Source organism: Bubalus kerabau, chromosome 12 (assembly GCF_029407905.1).
Source record: "Bubalus kerabau isolate K-KA32 ecotype Philippines breed swamp buffalo chromosome 12, PCC_UOA_SB_1v2, whole genome shotgun sequence".
Lineage (NCBI taxonomy): Eukaryota > Metazoa > Chordata > Mammalia > Artiodactyla > Bovidae > Bubalus > Bubalus kerabau.
This window is the reverse complement of record NC_073635.1, coordinates 60,032,201-60,049,105: the sequence shown is the minus strand read 5'-3', so window position 1 is coordinate 60,049,105 and position 16,905 is coordinate 60,032,201. Positions and strand designations below refer to the sequence as shown.

Genomic DNA, 16,905 nt, shown 5'->3' with positions numbered 1-16,905 from the left:
TTAGATAGCCAGTGGAAATTTGCTGTATGACACATGGAGCTGAAATCAGGTGCTCTGTGACTTTTCATATTTTTACCCACGAATGATTTATGCCCTTTACTTTAAAAGTTATATTAAAATCAAACTAATATATTAAGTTTGATCCTGTTACTTAAATTCCTGTTCATATGTTGGTTGGCATTTATTAGACATGGAGAGGAGAGAACGCAACGTGTCAGCTGCAGCTTGAAACATTAGCCACAAGAATAAAAAGCTCATTAAAATAGCAGTGCTTCCTCTCACTTCTGTTCCTTGACATAATACCCCCAGATACTATACCACTGTTAACCTCAGATTATAAAAATGTTACTAACCATGGTGATTCCTCAACAGTTGTAATCTGTTTTGCAAACTATTCACCTTTGAAACCAAAGGTCTCTTTATATTACCTTAAACCTTTTTTTTTTTCTTTTTCACCTCCTATTTATTTAAGCAAACATTTATCTAGAACTCTCTAAAAATATTGCTCTGGTTTTCCTATTATGAAAGTAATGGAAGTTCATTAAAAATAAATATTACTGTAGTTCAACATACAAGGTGAAACCCAAATAGATTATAACACATATAATTTCAGCATAGAGCAGAAGGTTTAAGATGAATGAATCTGGAGCTTGATTCCTTGGGTTCAAACCCTGTCTCTGCCAGCCTTTAATGTGCATTTTAAAGCAAGGTAATTAAGCTTTCACCTATTCAGCCTCCAGGGGAATCAAATAGTTCTGACCTCATAGGGCTGGTGTGAGATTTAAAATAATTAATTAAACTTTATTAGTAATAGTGACCTCATAAGCTTGAAGTTTTATAAAATTAAATTAGTTAATCGGTTGTGAGGATGAAATTAACCTCAGAGTACTATTTAATGCTCAGTAGACATTGACTTTATATTAGCAATATAAAATAGAGTATTTTTACCACTTTAAACTCATATTAGGTATAATATTTGAAAACTGCTCTTTCTTCTAGCATGATCATTTCCCTGTGTTTCTCAATATCACTGTTTTCAGTAAATACTATCCCCATTGTATGAAGAAAATTAATCAATAGTATGATATTCTGAAATATATATGTTGTTTCCATTCTCAGTTTTGGAAAGGCCAAATTTAGCAGTCTTTTACACATAATTTATGCAAGGCAGTTTTATTTCTTAAAAATGCATTTCTACTATTGGGATTATTAGAACTTGGGATATTCAAACTCATTTATTCAAAGAACATTTATTTAGTGCATGTGTGTACAGTCATCCCTCAAAGCCATGAGGTGGATTGATTCTAGGACCTTCTCAGATACCAAAATCCATGCATGTTCAAGTCCCTTATATAAAATAGTGAGTATAACCTTTGTTCTCTTTCCATGTATTTTGTCATCTCTAGATTAGCCCAGGTGGCGTTAGTGTTAACCCCTCCCCCCCACACCCCCCGCCAATGCAGAATACATAAGAGATGTGAGTTCTACCTCTGAGTCAGGAAGATCCCCTGGAGGAAGGCATGGCAACCCACTCCAGTATTCTTGCCTGGAGAATCCCATGGACAGAGGAGCGTGGTGGACTATAGTACATAGGGTTGCAAAGAGTCAGATGTGACTGAAGCAACTTAGCAGGCAGGCAGATTACTTATAACGCTTAATACATTGTTAATGCTATAAAAATAGTTGCCAATGCAATAAAAATGCTATGGAAATGGTTACCAGTATGCAGCAAATTCAAGTTTTGCTTTTTGCTAGCTTTCTGGAATTTTAAAAAATAAATTCAACCCATGGTTTGATAGAGCTTCAGAAGTGTGACCCACTGATGCGGAGGGCCAAATGTGTAGTGGCTGGTATCCATCTCAGTTCCCTTGCAGATACTGCCAAAGTCTCTGTCCCCATGGAGATTATATCTCCTGGCAAATAATTTGAGCTTTTGGTACATACTGCCAAATTCCCAAACTGACAAAGCTTGTTCCACATTATCTTTTCACCAATGATGTATGAAATATTGTTTCTTAAATGTCAACCAATAGTGGCTAGTCTAAGCAAGCAAGTAACAGCTAAATGAATAATAAAACAATAGGAACAAAAATAGAAGCTATGGAATAAACAATGAAAAGGCAGAAAAATTCATCATCTTTAGCTTCATTATGGCATGTAGGAGTGTAAATTAAAGACAAGTGTTGTGTTTGGTCATTAAGTCATGTCTGATTCTTTTGCAACTCCATGGACTGTAGCCCTCCAGGCTCCTCTGTCCATGGGATTTCCCAGGCAAGAATACTGGAGTGGGTTGCCATTTCCTTTTCCAGGGGATCTTCCCGACTCAGGGATTGAACCTTCTTCTCCTGCATTGTAGGCAGTTCCCTTAACACTGAACCACCTGGGAAGCCCAAGTTAAAGATGTATATTCCAAATAAAATATTTAAAGTGCTGATAATACCAGAAAACCATCTTCTCCTTTATTTCCTTATTTGTTATTATTATTGTGTTGTGGGAAATATCTTACCCAAAGAAGACTTTTATTAATCTTAGCAGGAACACAGGTCAGACATCATTTATATAATTATTTTAAAGAATAGAAACAGTTCCAAATATGACAACATGGGAAGACAAATAATTTAAGTATGACAACATCTTTCACTTCCCATCTTCTTAGAATCTGTAAAATGCTTGTAATTTTTCATACTATTATAATAATTGCTGTATAAAGATACATAATGTTGACAGGTTGGGGATAATTACTTCCAATTTACAATAGGAAAAATGGTGAGATTAAAGTACAATTTCATTTTTTTAGCATATCATTTCAAAGATTTGCACTCTCTAAACAATGGTGTAGGATATGACTGAAGCAGTGATATGAAAGATACATGATACAGATAACAATACATGATCTAGAGAAAAAATACAGGCTTTAAAGTGAGAAACTCTTGTTCTGAATTTCAGTGAACTGTGATGTGTAAAAATACATTTAATCATTCAGTCTCCTTTTCTCTCATTAATAAAAATCAGTTAATACACAGTACACCAAAGGTCTTCTGTGAGGATGTAATGAAAAAAACTATGCAAAATTTCATTCAAGTTCTTAGCACATGATATAAAATCCCAAGCAATGGTTTTCCATTGCCATTGTATTTATATTAACCACAGCCACATAGATATTAGCCATTTTTTCCAGTCCCACCCAAGCATGCACATGCATACATCATTTAATCTTTTAAAAATATTGCACAAAAAATTGAGGTCTCTGATTTCCGTCTTTGCTATAAAAAGCTTTCTCTTCTGATTTTTTTTAAAGAAAACTTTCAAGCTATTATATCACACTTAAATACATGTCTCTTTTAGCAATGGACATGCTGTCTAATATTTTAAGAATAAATACATATATTTTCTTTCCTTCTAACTTAATGGATACTTAACAATGAAGAGAGCCATTTTAAATACTGTAGATTGTTTCTTCCTCAACTCAAGGTTGAAAATGAAATGTTATATGGTTTTATAGTGGCCCACGATGTTTAACTTATTCTTAAGAACATAAGACTAGAATTGCACTTGATTTCTTATGATCAAAAACACGAGCAAAAGGATTTGTAAGTGATCAATTGATAATGATTTAAGTAACTTCTTCACAAGCAGCAACTCCATGTTGCTTTTACTTTATTTCTAACACTTACTAAAGGTGTTAAATGCCTGTTATCACTAGTTCAGAATTTATCTTAAGTATGTATTTGTGATTTTCATATTGTGTAGACACTCCATCTTTGACAATCAGAGAGGACTTCTTTTTGAAAGAATAATAAGGTAGGTACAGCTGTCATGGGCTCTACATAGCAAGTGGACAGGTTTCTAAGATCCAGGAATGGTTAAGGTCAATATCTCAATTACCCTTTGTCTTGTAAATGATTCTTTCCATGTGTAAAGAAAAGTGTCTTGTCAGGATAACATGATAGAAGATTGTGCACTTAGTGCCCAGGATCTATTTTTCTTCAGATAAACAGAGTGCTTTACTTTCTTTCCTTCCTGCCAATCTTCCTTTCACAAGAACTAAATTACCTAAATGGAGAGCAGGTTGTTAAATGTCTGAACTTTAAGATCCTAAAAGTACTGGCAGTTTGCCACATTGAAGATCTGACAATGACTGGCCTTGGTTTTAAACACTCCTTCCCATTTAGATATTGACAATATAGAGAATGGGAATGTCCTGTTATTTCCTGTCACAGTTTATGTTCACTGGAGAAATCCATATCTTCAGAACTTCTGTTTTTCATTTCTTTTCATCTGATTTCTACCAAAGTATTCACTAGAATGGTAACTTTCACAATTCTAGTTACTGTGAAAACAGAACCCTGAAGATGCTGTCCCTACACTATTTTTTTAGTTGCTGATCTACCCAGAGTGAATTGGGAAAACAGGATAAAAACAGGAAGTAGGGACTGGGAAAAGAAATACAAAGAAGATAGTATCATCTTCAACCTAGCCAATGTTCTATCTATGACCGGTCCTCACATTCCTATTAAAAGGCAACCACTGCAACATATATACATTGGAAATGGTATTTTAATCCAGTTTCCAACATTTATTATCTCAGTGACTTTGGTATGAAGAAATTACAAACTCATCTTGCTTCCATTTCTGTATTTCCAAAATAAAGGTAAAATGAGTCAATGTACAGAGTGTGTGTGTAGCTGGTATCCCAGGTGGCACTGTGGTAAAGAATTTGCCTGCCAATGCAGGAGCTGCAAGAGATGCAGTTTCATTCCCTTGGTTGGGAAGATCCCCTGGAGAAAGGAAAAGGCAACACACTTCTTTCTTGCCTGGAAAATCCCATGGACAGAGGAGCCTGGTGGGCCCTACTCCATGGGGTTGCAAAGAGTTGAACATGACTGAGTGACTGAACACACACACATATGTAGGTAGCTAGCTTTAGGAGATTCAGGAGATTCCCTGGTGGCTCAGGGGTAAAGAAACTGTCTGCCAATATAGGAGATGTGGGTTCGATCCCTGGGTCAGGATGATCCCTGGAGAAGGAAGTGCTCAATAAATGTGCTAATATTGTCATGGCCCTGATTCTCTCAGATGCGTGCCCATGACAGACACCTTCAGGTCCAAATCAAAAATTTGGCCTGGTTTTTTTTTCTTATAGTAATTCTGTTGTGATTATATCATATCCCAAATCTTATGTAGCTTAAGGTATCAAAGTAAAATTTTCTTTCCTTATGCCTAAAAAAAACCTTGAATAGCCAAAGCAATTTTGAGAAAGAAGAATGGAACTGGAGGAATCAACCTGCCTGACTTCAGACTCTCCTACAAAGCCACAGTCATCAAGACAGTATGGTACTGGCACAAAGACAGAAATATAGATCAATGGAACAAAATAGAAAGCTCAGAGATAAATCCATGCAGCTATGGACACCTTATCTTTGACAAAGGAGGCAAGAATATACAATGGAGAAAAGACAATCTCTTGAATAAGTGGTGCTGGGAAAACTGATCAAACACTTGTAAAAGAATGATATTAGAACACTTTCTGACACCATACACAAAAATAAACTCAAAATGGATTAAAGATCTAAACGTAAGACCAGAAACTATAAAACTCCTAGAGGAGAACATAGGCAAAACACTCTCTGACATAAATCACAGCAGGATCCTCTATGACCCACCTCCCACAATATTGGAAATGCAAGCAAAATTAAACAAATGGGACCTAATTAAAATTAAAAGCTTCTGCACTACAAAGGAAACTATAAGCAAGGTGAAAAGACAGCCTTCAGAATGGGAGAAAATAATAGCAAATGAAGCAACTGACAAAGAATTAATCTCAAAAATATACAAGCAACTCCTGCAGCTCAATTCCAGAAAAATAAATGACCCAATCAAAAAATGGGCCAAGAACTAAACAGACATTTCTCCAAAGAAGACACACAGATGGCTAACAAACACATGAAAAGATGCTCAACATCACTCATTATCAGAGAAATGCAAATCAAAACCAAAATGAGGCACCATTTCACACCAGTCAGAATGGCTGCTATCCAAAAGTCTACAAGCAATAAATGCTGGAGAGGGTGTGGAGAAAAGGGAACCCTCTTACACTGTTGGTGGGAATGCAAACTAGTACAGCCACTATGGTGAACACTGTGGCTATTCCTTAAAAAACTGGAAATAGAACTGCCATATGACCCAGCAATCCCACTGCTGGGCATACACACCAAGGAAACCAGAATTGAAAGAGACATGTGTACCCCAGTGTTCATCGAAGCACTGTTTGCAACAGCCAGGACATGGAAGCAACCTAGATGTCCATCAGAAGAAGAATGGATCATAAAGCTGTGGTACATATACACAATGGAATATTACTCAGCTATTAAAAAGAATGTATTTGAATCAGTTCTAATGAGGTGGATGAAACTGGAGCCTATTGTACAGAGTGAAGTAAGCCAGAAAGAAAAACACCAATACAGTATACTAATGCCTATATATGAAATTTAGGAAGATGGTAATGACAACCCTGTATGCGAGACAGCAAAAGAGACACAGATGTATAGAACAGTTTTTTGGACTCTGTGGGAGAGGGAGAGGGTGGGATGATTTGGGAGAATGGCATTGAAACATGTATAATATCATATAAGAAATGAATCGCCAGTCCAGGTTTGATGTAGAATACAGGATGCTTGGGGCTGGTGCACTGGGATGACCCAGAGGGATGGTGTGGGGAGGGAGGTGGGAGGGGGGTTCAGGATGGGGAACACGTGTACACCCATGGTAGATTCATGTTGATGTGTGGCAAGACCAGTGCAATATTGTAAAATAATTAACCTCCAATTAAAATAAATCAATTTATATTTAAAAAATTTAAGAAAAAAAGAGCTTCAGTAGAACTAGTAAAAATTTTTGTAAATATTTTTGTACAGCAGAAACTATTATTTCTAGTAGCTATTACTGAATCCCTAATTTTCCAAAAGTTTTCAATATTGTTAAACAACTGTTTTACATCTGTGAACCCAAAATGTCAGTCAAAGCAAAGGAGATGTTGCAGTATAAAAAGAGAGAGAGAAATTCATTTTACAAATATTATTCTGTTAAATGTATATGTTTTGGAGCAAAGCATTTTCTGTTTGAAGTTGAAGTCCAAACAGTTGAAAGCCTAAACAGAACAAAAACATCAAGAGAGAATTTCTTCTGCTTCACTGGCTTCGAGTGAAAACAATATTTTTTTTCTTGCCTGTGAACTTTAACTGAATCATTGGCTCTTGATGAGTTTTAAGCCTACTGGCTTTCGCACTGGAACTACATCATCTGTTCTTCTGGGTCTTTAGCCTCCTGAAGATCTTGGGACTCGTCAACCTCCATAATCACATATGCTAATTCCTTAAACTCTTTAGGTAGATAGATATATAGGTCACTAGGTATATGATAATAAAATAGGTGATAGATAGACAGATACAGATGATCCTCCATTAGTTCTGTTTCTCTGCTGAACCTTGACTAATACAGCCTCCAAACTGTACTTTGTCTTTTTCCAGTGGGGAATAATAATAATTCACACCTCATAGGGTAGATTCAGTGACTCTATACATAAAAGTTTTAGTAAAAGTGGCTCAAAAATTGTGTTTTCAAATTAAAATTTTTATTTTAAGATTTCTATTTAAAGTCTTGTAAATTTTATCTTTAAATCTGAATGTGCAGTTGTGTCCAACTCTTTGTGATCCCATGGCCTACAGTCCATGGAATTCTCTAGGCAGGAACACTGGAGTGGGTAGCCTTTTCCTTACTCCAGGGGTTCTTCCCAACCAGGGATTGAACCCAGGTCTCCTGCATTGCAGACGGATTCTTTACCAGCTGAGCCACAAGGGAAGCCCAAGAATTCTGGAGTGGGTAGCCTTCCAGCAGAAGGCTGGGGAAGATCTCTTCCCCAGTGGATCTTTTCAACCCAGGAATTGAACCGGGATCTCCTGCATTGCAGGCAGATTCTTTACCAACTGAGCTATCAGGGAAGCCCACTGATAGGTAAAAGGAGAAGATAAAGTTACCTAAATTTTATTTTAGGCTATTACAAACTCCTGACCAGTTTATCCGCCTAAAGCATGTTCTCCTCTAAAAGCTATAAATTAAAATTCTACATTTGTCTAATAGTCTGATAACTTTATGATTCCATCAGATCAGATCAGTCGCTCAGTCGTGTCCGACTCTTTGCAACCCCATGAAGCACAGCATGCCAGGCCTCCCTGTCCATCACCGACTCCCGGAGTTCACTGAGACTCACCATCGAGTCCATCGAGTCAGTGATGCCATCCAGCCATCTCATCCTCTGTCGTCCCTTCTCCTCTTGCCCCGAATCCCTCCCAGCATCAGAGTCTTTTACAATGAGTCAACTCTTCGCATGAGGTGGCCAAAGCACTGGAGTTTCAGCTTTAGCATCATTCCTTCCAAAGAAATCCCAGGGCTGATCTCCTTCAGAATGGACTGGTTAGTGAGTCATTTAGCCTCTTCATGCCCATCATCATCTGTTCCCACAGCTGGATTTTGTTGTTGTTGTTCAGTTGGTAAGTCATTCTAACTCTTTGTGACCACACTGGCTGAAGCACACCAGGTTCACCTGTCTTTCACTATCTCCCAGAGTTTGCTCAAATCCGTATCCATTGAGTCAGTGATGCCATCTAACCATCTAATTCTCTGCCGCTCTCTTCTCCTTTTACCTTCAATCTTTCCCAGCATCTGGGTCTTTTATAATAAGTTGGCTCTTCACATCAGATGGCCAAAGTACTGAAACTTCAGCATCAGCCCTTCCAATCAATAGTCAGGGTTTATTTCCTTTGGCAGTCCTCAAGTCTGAACCCAAGTCGACTGGCTCTAGAGTCTTCATTTCTGATTGCTTCACGGTGAATCCTGTCAACTATACATTGACTTGTAAATCAGTTATTTAACACCCTGTCTACACCAGATGGAATGCTCTTTTGGAAAAAAAAAATAAGTAAATTGACTAAAAAGATATTTTATTTACAGATTTACCTAGCTCTTACTCAATTTAAAAAGACTATAAGTTTGAGTTTCTAAGACATAGGAACAGAATTCTCAACGGGAGAGAGTTTAGTTGTTTTGTCCAAAAAAAAAAAAATGTATAAAAGTGTCACAAACATAGAACACACTAAAGAAATATTCAACAAACTAATAAATTAAGGAATAATTTGTAGAGTGGTTGAAAATAGAGCTCATCTGGCAAAGTTTCTTAACTTCAAAATATAAACAAATTTAAAAGTCTTATGGACTTAGACTTGTTTTAAGTATAGTACTCTTAAGTGGAGCCTCAGTTCATTCAACATTTATTTTCCTATAGTATTTAATGATTCAGCAACTTATACTGGTGGTTTCCATTCTAGGAGTGTAGATAGAATAAAGATGTTTTTCTTCTAATCATATTCCTCTAAATTAAATGTGGATATTATATGTGTGTGTGTGTGTGTGTGTGTGTGTGTGTGTATATATATATATATATATGTCTGTATTAAAAATATTAAATAAGTATCACTTTCACCAAATGCATTTGATTTTCTGAACTCTTTCTAGGTACTTCATACACTAAAGGGAAAAACTTGCTTGTGTTGGATGATTTAGTACCAGAAGAGATTTTAGCAAAGCCTCTAATATGTTGAGGATCAAAGTCAGATAACAAGTTTCCGGAACTTGGGAGAAAACATTATCCCTTAAAATGATCTTAGGATTTTAGAAATGTGATTTTATTATATTGTTTTTTAGTCTCCTATATAGATGGGACAAACTGTTCAAGTAAAATGGAAACTGAGCTTGGACGATGAATTGACTCCACTTTAAATCATTTTCATTCTGTGACCTTGGCAATGAAAAGACAGGCTCAGATGATGTAATGTTTAAGGCTCTCCTAGCTCTAATGTTCTGTGAACTAAATAGGATTCTAGATTTTAAGCAACAGAAAATCATTAGATATCTTACATATGTGACTGATTTGTGTGGCTGTGTAAATGCATATGTATAAGTTTAGATAGAAAGTGGATTAGTGTTTGACTGCAGAGCTTTTTTTTCTTTATTCTGCAGTTTACTTTTATTGCCAAAATAAACAAAAAGAGATTTAATGTATTCTACTGAATTTCAAGTAATATATTGATTTCTTCCTAACATCTAAATAAAACTGTTATTCAGTATAAATAATAGCCAATATTGCCAATAATTTTTTTGCCCTGCATTTTGATGTTATTGTTTGTATCCATTTGTAAACCAAATAAACTGTCATATGTCAAGTGTGACATTACTACCTCAATATAGTCCAAATCAAGTCTGTCTCTGTCTCTTTTTTGCAGGAGATTAAGAAACTACTTCAGTAAATAAATGGAGTCCATTCAAAGAATGAAAATGTGAAGCAGAATTACCTGAGTGAGTAGAAGAAATAAGGCACCATTTTATAATTTAGAAAATGGGAGCAAAAATGCAAAAATGAATCCCACTATTATAGAATAAAATATAAGAAAATTTTGGAAGTGGATATAGAATCAGTCAACATTTGATCAATAATTGCAAGTCTGCAATCAAAATTAGATAGCATTATGTGAAAATCAAACATAGGTGGGCAGGCAATGTGTCTAAAATTGATAATATTTTATCTTAAATAATTATTAATTGATACAAGTATTTTACAGTAGTCCTCATGTAAATACCTGAGTGTGTACCAAGGCCAGGGTCTGCTTCATGTGTTCCTAGGACTTGGAGACATTTAGCAGATAGCAAAGTCAACAATAATGAGTTTGTCAGTAAATGATACCCTGATTGTTGTTGTTGTTGTTTTCTTAGCCATTAGAGACCTTACCTGTTAAGTTCCAATTTTAAATTATTGTTTTAATTTGGATATTAATTCAAGTTATTTATTGTTGTTTATAAACTTCATAGTGGTCTTTCTGAAATTCTTCACATTATAACATAGTAATTCTCCAAAAAAAAAAACAGAAACCAGCAAGAAAACAAATCCAAATTAAACTATAATTCACCAGAACTAAACAAGGATAAAAAGAAATCAAATGCAAGCACTATAAAAATAATTCCCATAATAACCCATTTTATCTAAGATAAAACTGTCTAATAACAGCTCAAGTCTTTATGTATTTTTTATATATATGTATATATACATACATACATATCAGATCTTATAACATAGACCATTTTTCTATTCAGTATACTCTTCAAAAAGAAAGTCTTGTGGAAAAGTTTAACAAAGTCCTATAATAACTGCTCTACAAATGTGGAAACAGGCAAGCAGAATAATGGGATATGGAAACAATAGTATTAGTTATAAAAGTGCAACAGCCTTCCTTAGGACCTATATATTGAGCATCAATGTCAGAATAACCCTGATCTGAGGACAGTTTGAATAGGCTAAAAAGGTTAAAATAATGTCCCACTACAAAATTCTATTGACCACATAAGTCTGTTTGGCTTTTCACTGTGTGACTTCTTTTTATTACCTTTTCGCAATTTTAAACTCATGAGGTAAATGTGTGTGTGTATGTTCCTATGTATGCTATGCTATGCTAAGTCACTTAAGTCGTGTCCGACTCTGTGCGACCCCATAGACTGCAGCCCACCAGGCTCCCCCGTCCCTGGGTTTCTCCAGGCAAGAACACTGGAGTGGGCTGCCATTTCCTTCTCCAATGCATGAAAGTGAAAAGTGAAAGTGAAGTCACTCAGTCATGTCTGACTCTTAGCGACCCCATGGACTACAGCCTAACAGGCTCCTCCGTCCATGGGATTTTCCAAGCAAGAGTACTTGAATGGGGTGCAATTGCCTTCTCCTATGTATAGATATAAACTTTATTTCAGATCTAGCCTAATCCCACTTGACAGTGCTATTTCCATTTTTGCGTAAATTCCAATAGACAAGTTCCATTTATGTTGCAAAATAAAAGTTCTAGAGACACCACTGATTTTGTAACTAAAATCATAGTTACGAATTAAGAAGGAGATTTAAATGCTAAAAAGATAAATTATAAAAACCTGAAGACATGCTTTTGCTCAAACATTTATTAAAACCAGCCAATTAGAATAAAACAATAGTTTTAGTAAGGAAAAGTATGTAATATGTCATTGAGGAAATTTGTGAAAAGGAGTGCTATGGTCTGAATATTCATGGTTCCTCAAAATTCATACAATGAAATCATACAGTGAAGCCCCAAAGGTGATGTTAGTGGTGGATGAGGTCTTTGGGAAGCTCTTAGCTCATGATGGTGGAGCCCTCATAAATGGGACTAGTGCATTAAATAAAAAGATCCTACAGATTTATCTTGCCTCTTCCACCTTGTGAGGACACAGTGGGAAGCTGCTGGCATGAGCCAGGAAGAAGGCCCTTGCCCTGCCAGGCTACTACCTTGATCTTGGATTTTCTGGCCTCTACAACTGTGAAAAAAATAATTCCTCTTGTTTATAAGCTACCCAGCCTGTGGCATTTCTATATAGAAACATAAATGGACTAAGACAAGATGGAAAACACTTTCCAAAGTGTCCTTATAGACTTCTAGAAGACATGGGTATTCTAAATATAAGAATATATAAGAATAAATATAATATTATAAATATATTCTAATATAATAATTGTTATTATCTAAAGGCAATACAAAACCATAAATACCTCTGCATATTTCATATCTTTCTTGAACTCATGATCTATTAATAAATCTGGTTATCTCAATGATATCTCTTTAAGGATAGCCTAACCACATCTCAAAATCATTATCAATGCTTTTAATCAAAAGTATTATTTTTCCATCTTTTTTAGATACACTTACAAAGTGGATGTCAACTGAGATCCTTTCATAACTAAAAAAAGTTTATAACCAAATATTTTCATTCCTACCCCCTTGAAATTGTTTTCTTTTTCTATTTTCAAGCTTATGATTAAGCCACAATATATAACATTATTATTTCTTCCTGATATTTAAACCTTGAATCAGTTTCCTCTAATTAAATACTCTTCCACATCTGCAGTAAATTTATCTGTTAAAAATTCAAAGAAGATCATATTATTTTCTGCTTTAACGACATTTTATAACTCTAGTCAACCCAGATGTAGTTCAAACTTCTCTGTGTAAATTCAAGATAGTCCACCTTCTGTCACATCTTCAACTTCTGTAGCACTAAAGTATCCTCTTCATCTGTCTAGACCAGGTAAATGTGTTTTTGTTGTTTCTGTGATAGACAGAATATCCCCATAGTTATATCCATGCCCTAACACTTATAACCTAAGAATGTGCTATGTGACATGGCAAAAGGGTTAACATTTACAGACTTTAAAATAGTGAGATTATTATGGATTACTTGGGTAGGTGCACTATAATCACATGAGCCCTTAAAAGACAAGCACATCTTCACCTGGACTTGAAGAGAGGTGGCCCATGAATAAGCTATGGGGATTGAAAGCACAACAATGACTCATCTTTGTTGCTGGAGGGCTCCACAGAGAAAGTATAAGGAACTGGTCTGAACTAACAGCCGGCAGTACAACAGGGACTTCAATCTGATAACTACCAAAAAAATAAAAAATAAAACTGAATTCAGTCAACAACTTGAATGAGCTAAGAAATGCATCCTTCCTCAATCTCTAGCAGGGAACCTAGACCTGTGGTTAATTTGATTTTGGCCTTATAAGACCTAGAGCAGAGAAACCAGCTAAGACCTGTGAGCCGTGGACATGTGAGATACAAAATAGAAGACGCCATTGGCCCTGAGTCTGTGGGACATTTTATAGAAGCAGTAAAAAACTAAAGTCTCCCTTAGAAATAAGCATTACATTTTAAAATAAACATTTCATCTTCCACAACATATTATATGTATGTGTCGATTATGGTAATTTGTATTTATTTTTGCTCTTAGGACATATAAATGCTTTGCTACAGATGTTCTTTGAACTAGTTAGTATTCCAATCTTCCTAAATTCACCAACATGGGATGCACAGCAGATTTGTTTTCCAAAGGTAACCACAACAATGTCTCCCATTCCATATGTGCTGCTGCAAGGTGATTTGCCATTCCTCCAGCCAAAGGTAGAGTTTAATTTTTAACCACTTTAAAACTGAGTGGGCTTTGTGACTACATTGATAAGAAAATAAAAATAAATAAAGGGCAGACATGTTTCTGTGTTAGTTCTAGATATCTTCTTGTTAGCTTCTCTTTCTCCCTCTTGGAAGCCAGCCACTAAAAAAGAAATGTAACTACCCTGGAATTACCAAGTTGTGAGAAATTATAGAAATCGCAGCACATGGAAGACCCTGGAAGATAAACCATCATAACTAATTTGAGACACACTCACTAATTTGTGAGAGAGAGAGAGAGAGACACAGAGAGAGAGAGAGACTAACAAACACCATGGCAACAGATATGTGAATGAATGGAGAGAATATTTAGGAATGTCATCATTCAGACACTACTACCCCAGCTGATACCAAAAGGATCACAGGTAAACTATTCAGGTTAGTCCTTTCCAAATTCCTTACCCTCAAACTGTGAGCAAATTAAAATGACTGTTTCTGCCACTAAGATTTGGAGCACTTTCTTACACAGCCAACTGCATGTTAGTTGCTAAGTCATGTCCAGCCCTTTGCGACCCCATAGACTATAGCCTACCAGGATCCTCTCTCCATGGAATTCTCCAGGCAAGAATACTGGAATGGGTAGCCATTCCCTTCTCCAGGGGATCTTCCCTATCCAGGAATTAAACCCAAGTTTCCTGCACTGCAGGCAGATTCTTTATCATCCAAGCCACCATTTATAGGGAAGACTTACAAAACCTTAGATAACTTAAATAAACCTTAGATAACTTATAACTTAAATAAGATAATTGGCTAAAAAATTCTGGTCATTAAAAATAATAATGACAATCAATTCCCTACTTCTAGTGTCAAAGCACATACATTTCTGGTCTTGTAAGCATATATTCAGAAGTTTGGCTCCCGGCCAAAAATCCAAGGAGTGATTTTTTTCAGACCTGATTATAGATAATTTCAAGTCTTTGCCAGTAGCATCATAGAACAAAGCTGCGCTCCCCACATTGGCTTAGAGCAGAGTCAATCCACTGCATTCTCTGAAGGGAGTTGCAGTCAAGAACTCAGACCTCTTTGCTGCCCATACTCTGGTCTGCATCTGCAGTTCCTATCCAAATTTCCTTACTCAGAATCCTTTTTATCTGGGGCCTTTGGCCAAGACCTTCCTCAGGTGCCTCTGCTGAGGCCTTCTAACAGGGGAGAGGGGAAGGAAAACTTGAAGACACTTTTCTTGATTCTGGCTCAGTTCTCATTACTTTCCCATTCCTGCTGCTGCTGCTGCTAAGTCACTTCAGTCGTGTCGGACTCTGTGTGACCCCATAGATGGCAGCCCACCAGGCTCCGCCATCCTTGGGATTCTCCAGGCAAGAACACTGGAGTGGGTTGCCATTTCCTTCTCCAATGAGTGAAAGTGAAAAGCAAAAGTGAAGTCGCTCAGTCATGTCTGACTCTGAGCGACGCCATGGACTCCAGTCTACCAGGCTCCTCCATCCATGGGATTTTCCAGGCAAGAGTACTGGAGTGGGTTGCCATCACCTTCTCCATTCCCACTCCTAGACATTCCCTTGCCCTTGCCCTTGGCACCTGAGTTCATCAAACTATAGGAAAGTTTTGTTCCAGGCTCTCTCTTCAGTGATACCATGCCCTTGACTGGACTGATCCAATGGAGCTTCAATAGGGAGAAATTGGAAGAGGAGGTGTATGTGTTTTCTCTGGTTTAACTGCCAGCTTAAAATATCATGGTTAGTGATTAAAGGCTTAACTGTTACTTTCAGTTTGGCTTGTTGTTTTCACTGACAGCTGACAACTCAGGTCTTTCTCTCCAACTCAGCTGAGTCCCTGACATATCTTATTAGTGAGGATAGCTGATTGTTTTTGTCAGGGTATGCTGTGTTATGATGCTTTATATTGAAATATCAGCCCCTAAATCTCAGTAGCCAAAGCAACAGAAGATTACTCTTCACCCAGTTGACACATCCTTCATGGGGCATCAGATTATTGCTCAACACAGTCCCTGGGGGACCTGAATTGACAGAAGAGCTACCATTTTAGCTTTACTGGTTACTAAGTGACAGACAAAGTATGTCCTGGAGGATCTTGCATTAGCAATTAAAAACTGTGACCCAGACATGGCACTTATCTCTTCTGGACACACTCGCTCACACTTACTCATGAGGCCCCATCAACTCTGCTGCTGCTACTGCTAAGTCGCTTCAGTCGTGTCCGACTCTGTGCGACCCCATAGACTGCAGCCCACCAGGCTCCCCCATCCCTGGGATTCTCCAGGCAAGAACACTGGAGTGGGTTGCCATTTCCTTCTCCAATGCATGAAAGTGAAAAGTGAAAGTGAAGTCGCTCAGTCGTGTCTGACTCCCAGCGACCCCATGGACTGCAGCCTACCAGGCTCCTCTGTTCGTGGGATTTTCCAGGCAAGAGTACTGGAGTGGGGTGCCATTGCCTTCTCCACCATCAACTCTAGAGGGGCCAAATAGTATAACCATATTTCTGGAGTCGGTAAGTCAGAACTATTTGGCAGACAATAGTTAAAACTAACTCTCTGAAAATAACTTTCTTGTTAATATCCATTCTCATCCCTTAGAAGGTGTATTGCCTACTTCCAGGAACTCTACAAATTATTCAAAGTGAGGTTCCGTGGGTTCTACTGAGTCATTTTCTGATTAAATAATTCATTCCCAAGTCTCAATGCTCATGTTAAAACTGTGTAATCAGTAAGGAGTCATGATCATGCAGTTGAGAGGGAAAGCTTGGTCAGAGTTTCTTAGTTGCAAATAATGAACTCAAAGCCATTGCTTTTTTTGTGTTCATGGTTATGGGGTAAATATTTAGG

General features: G+C 37.0%; 1 long non-coding RNA gene across 1 annotated transcript in view; it reads left to right on the top strand.

Annotated features, from left to right (window-relative positions):
* Positions 1-13,736, top strand: part of LOC129624611 (uncharacterized) — a 47,545-nt gene extending 33,809 nt beyond the window's left edge. Inside the window, exons 6-7 of the long non-coding RNA XR_008701063.1 lie at positions 10,335-10,407; positions 12,797-13,736. This is a non-coding gene — a long non-coding RNA (uncharacterized LOC129624611). The remainder of the gene's footprint in view (positions 1-10,334; positions 10,408-12,796) is intronic.
* Positions 13,737-16,905: the final 3,169 nt, after the last annotated feature.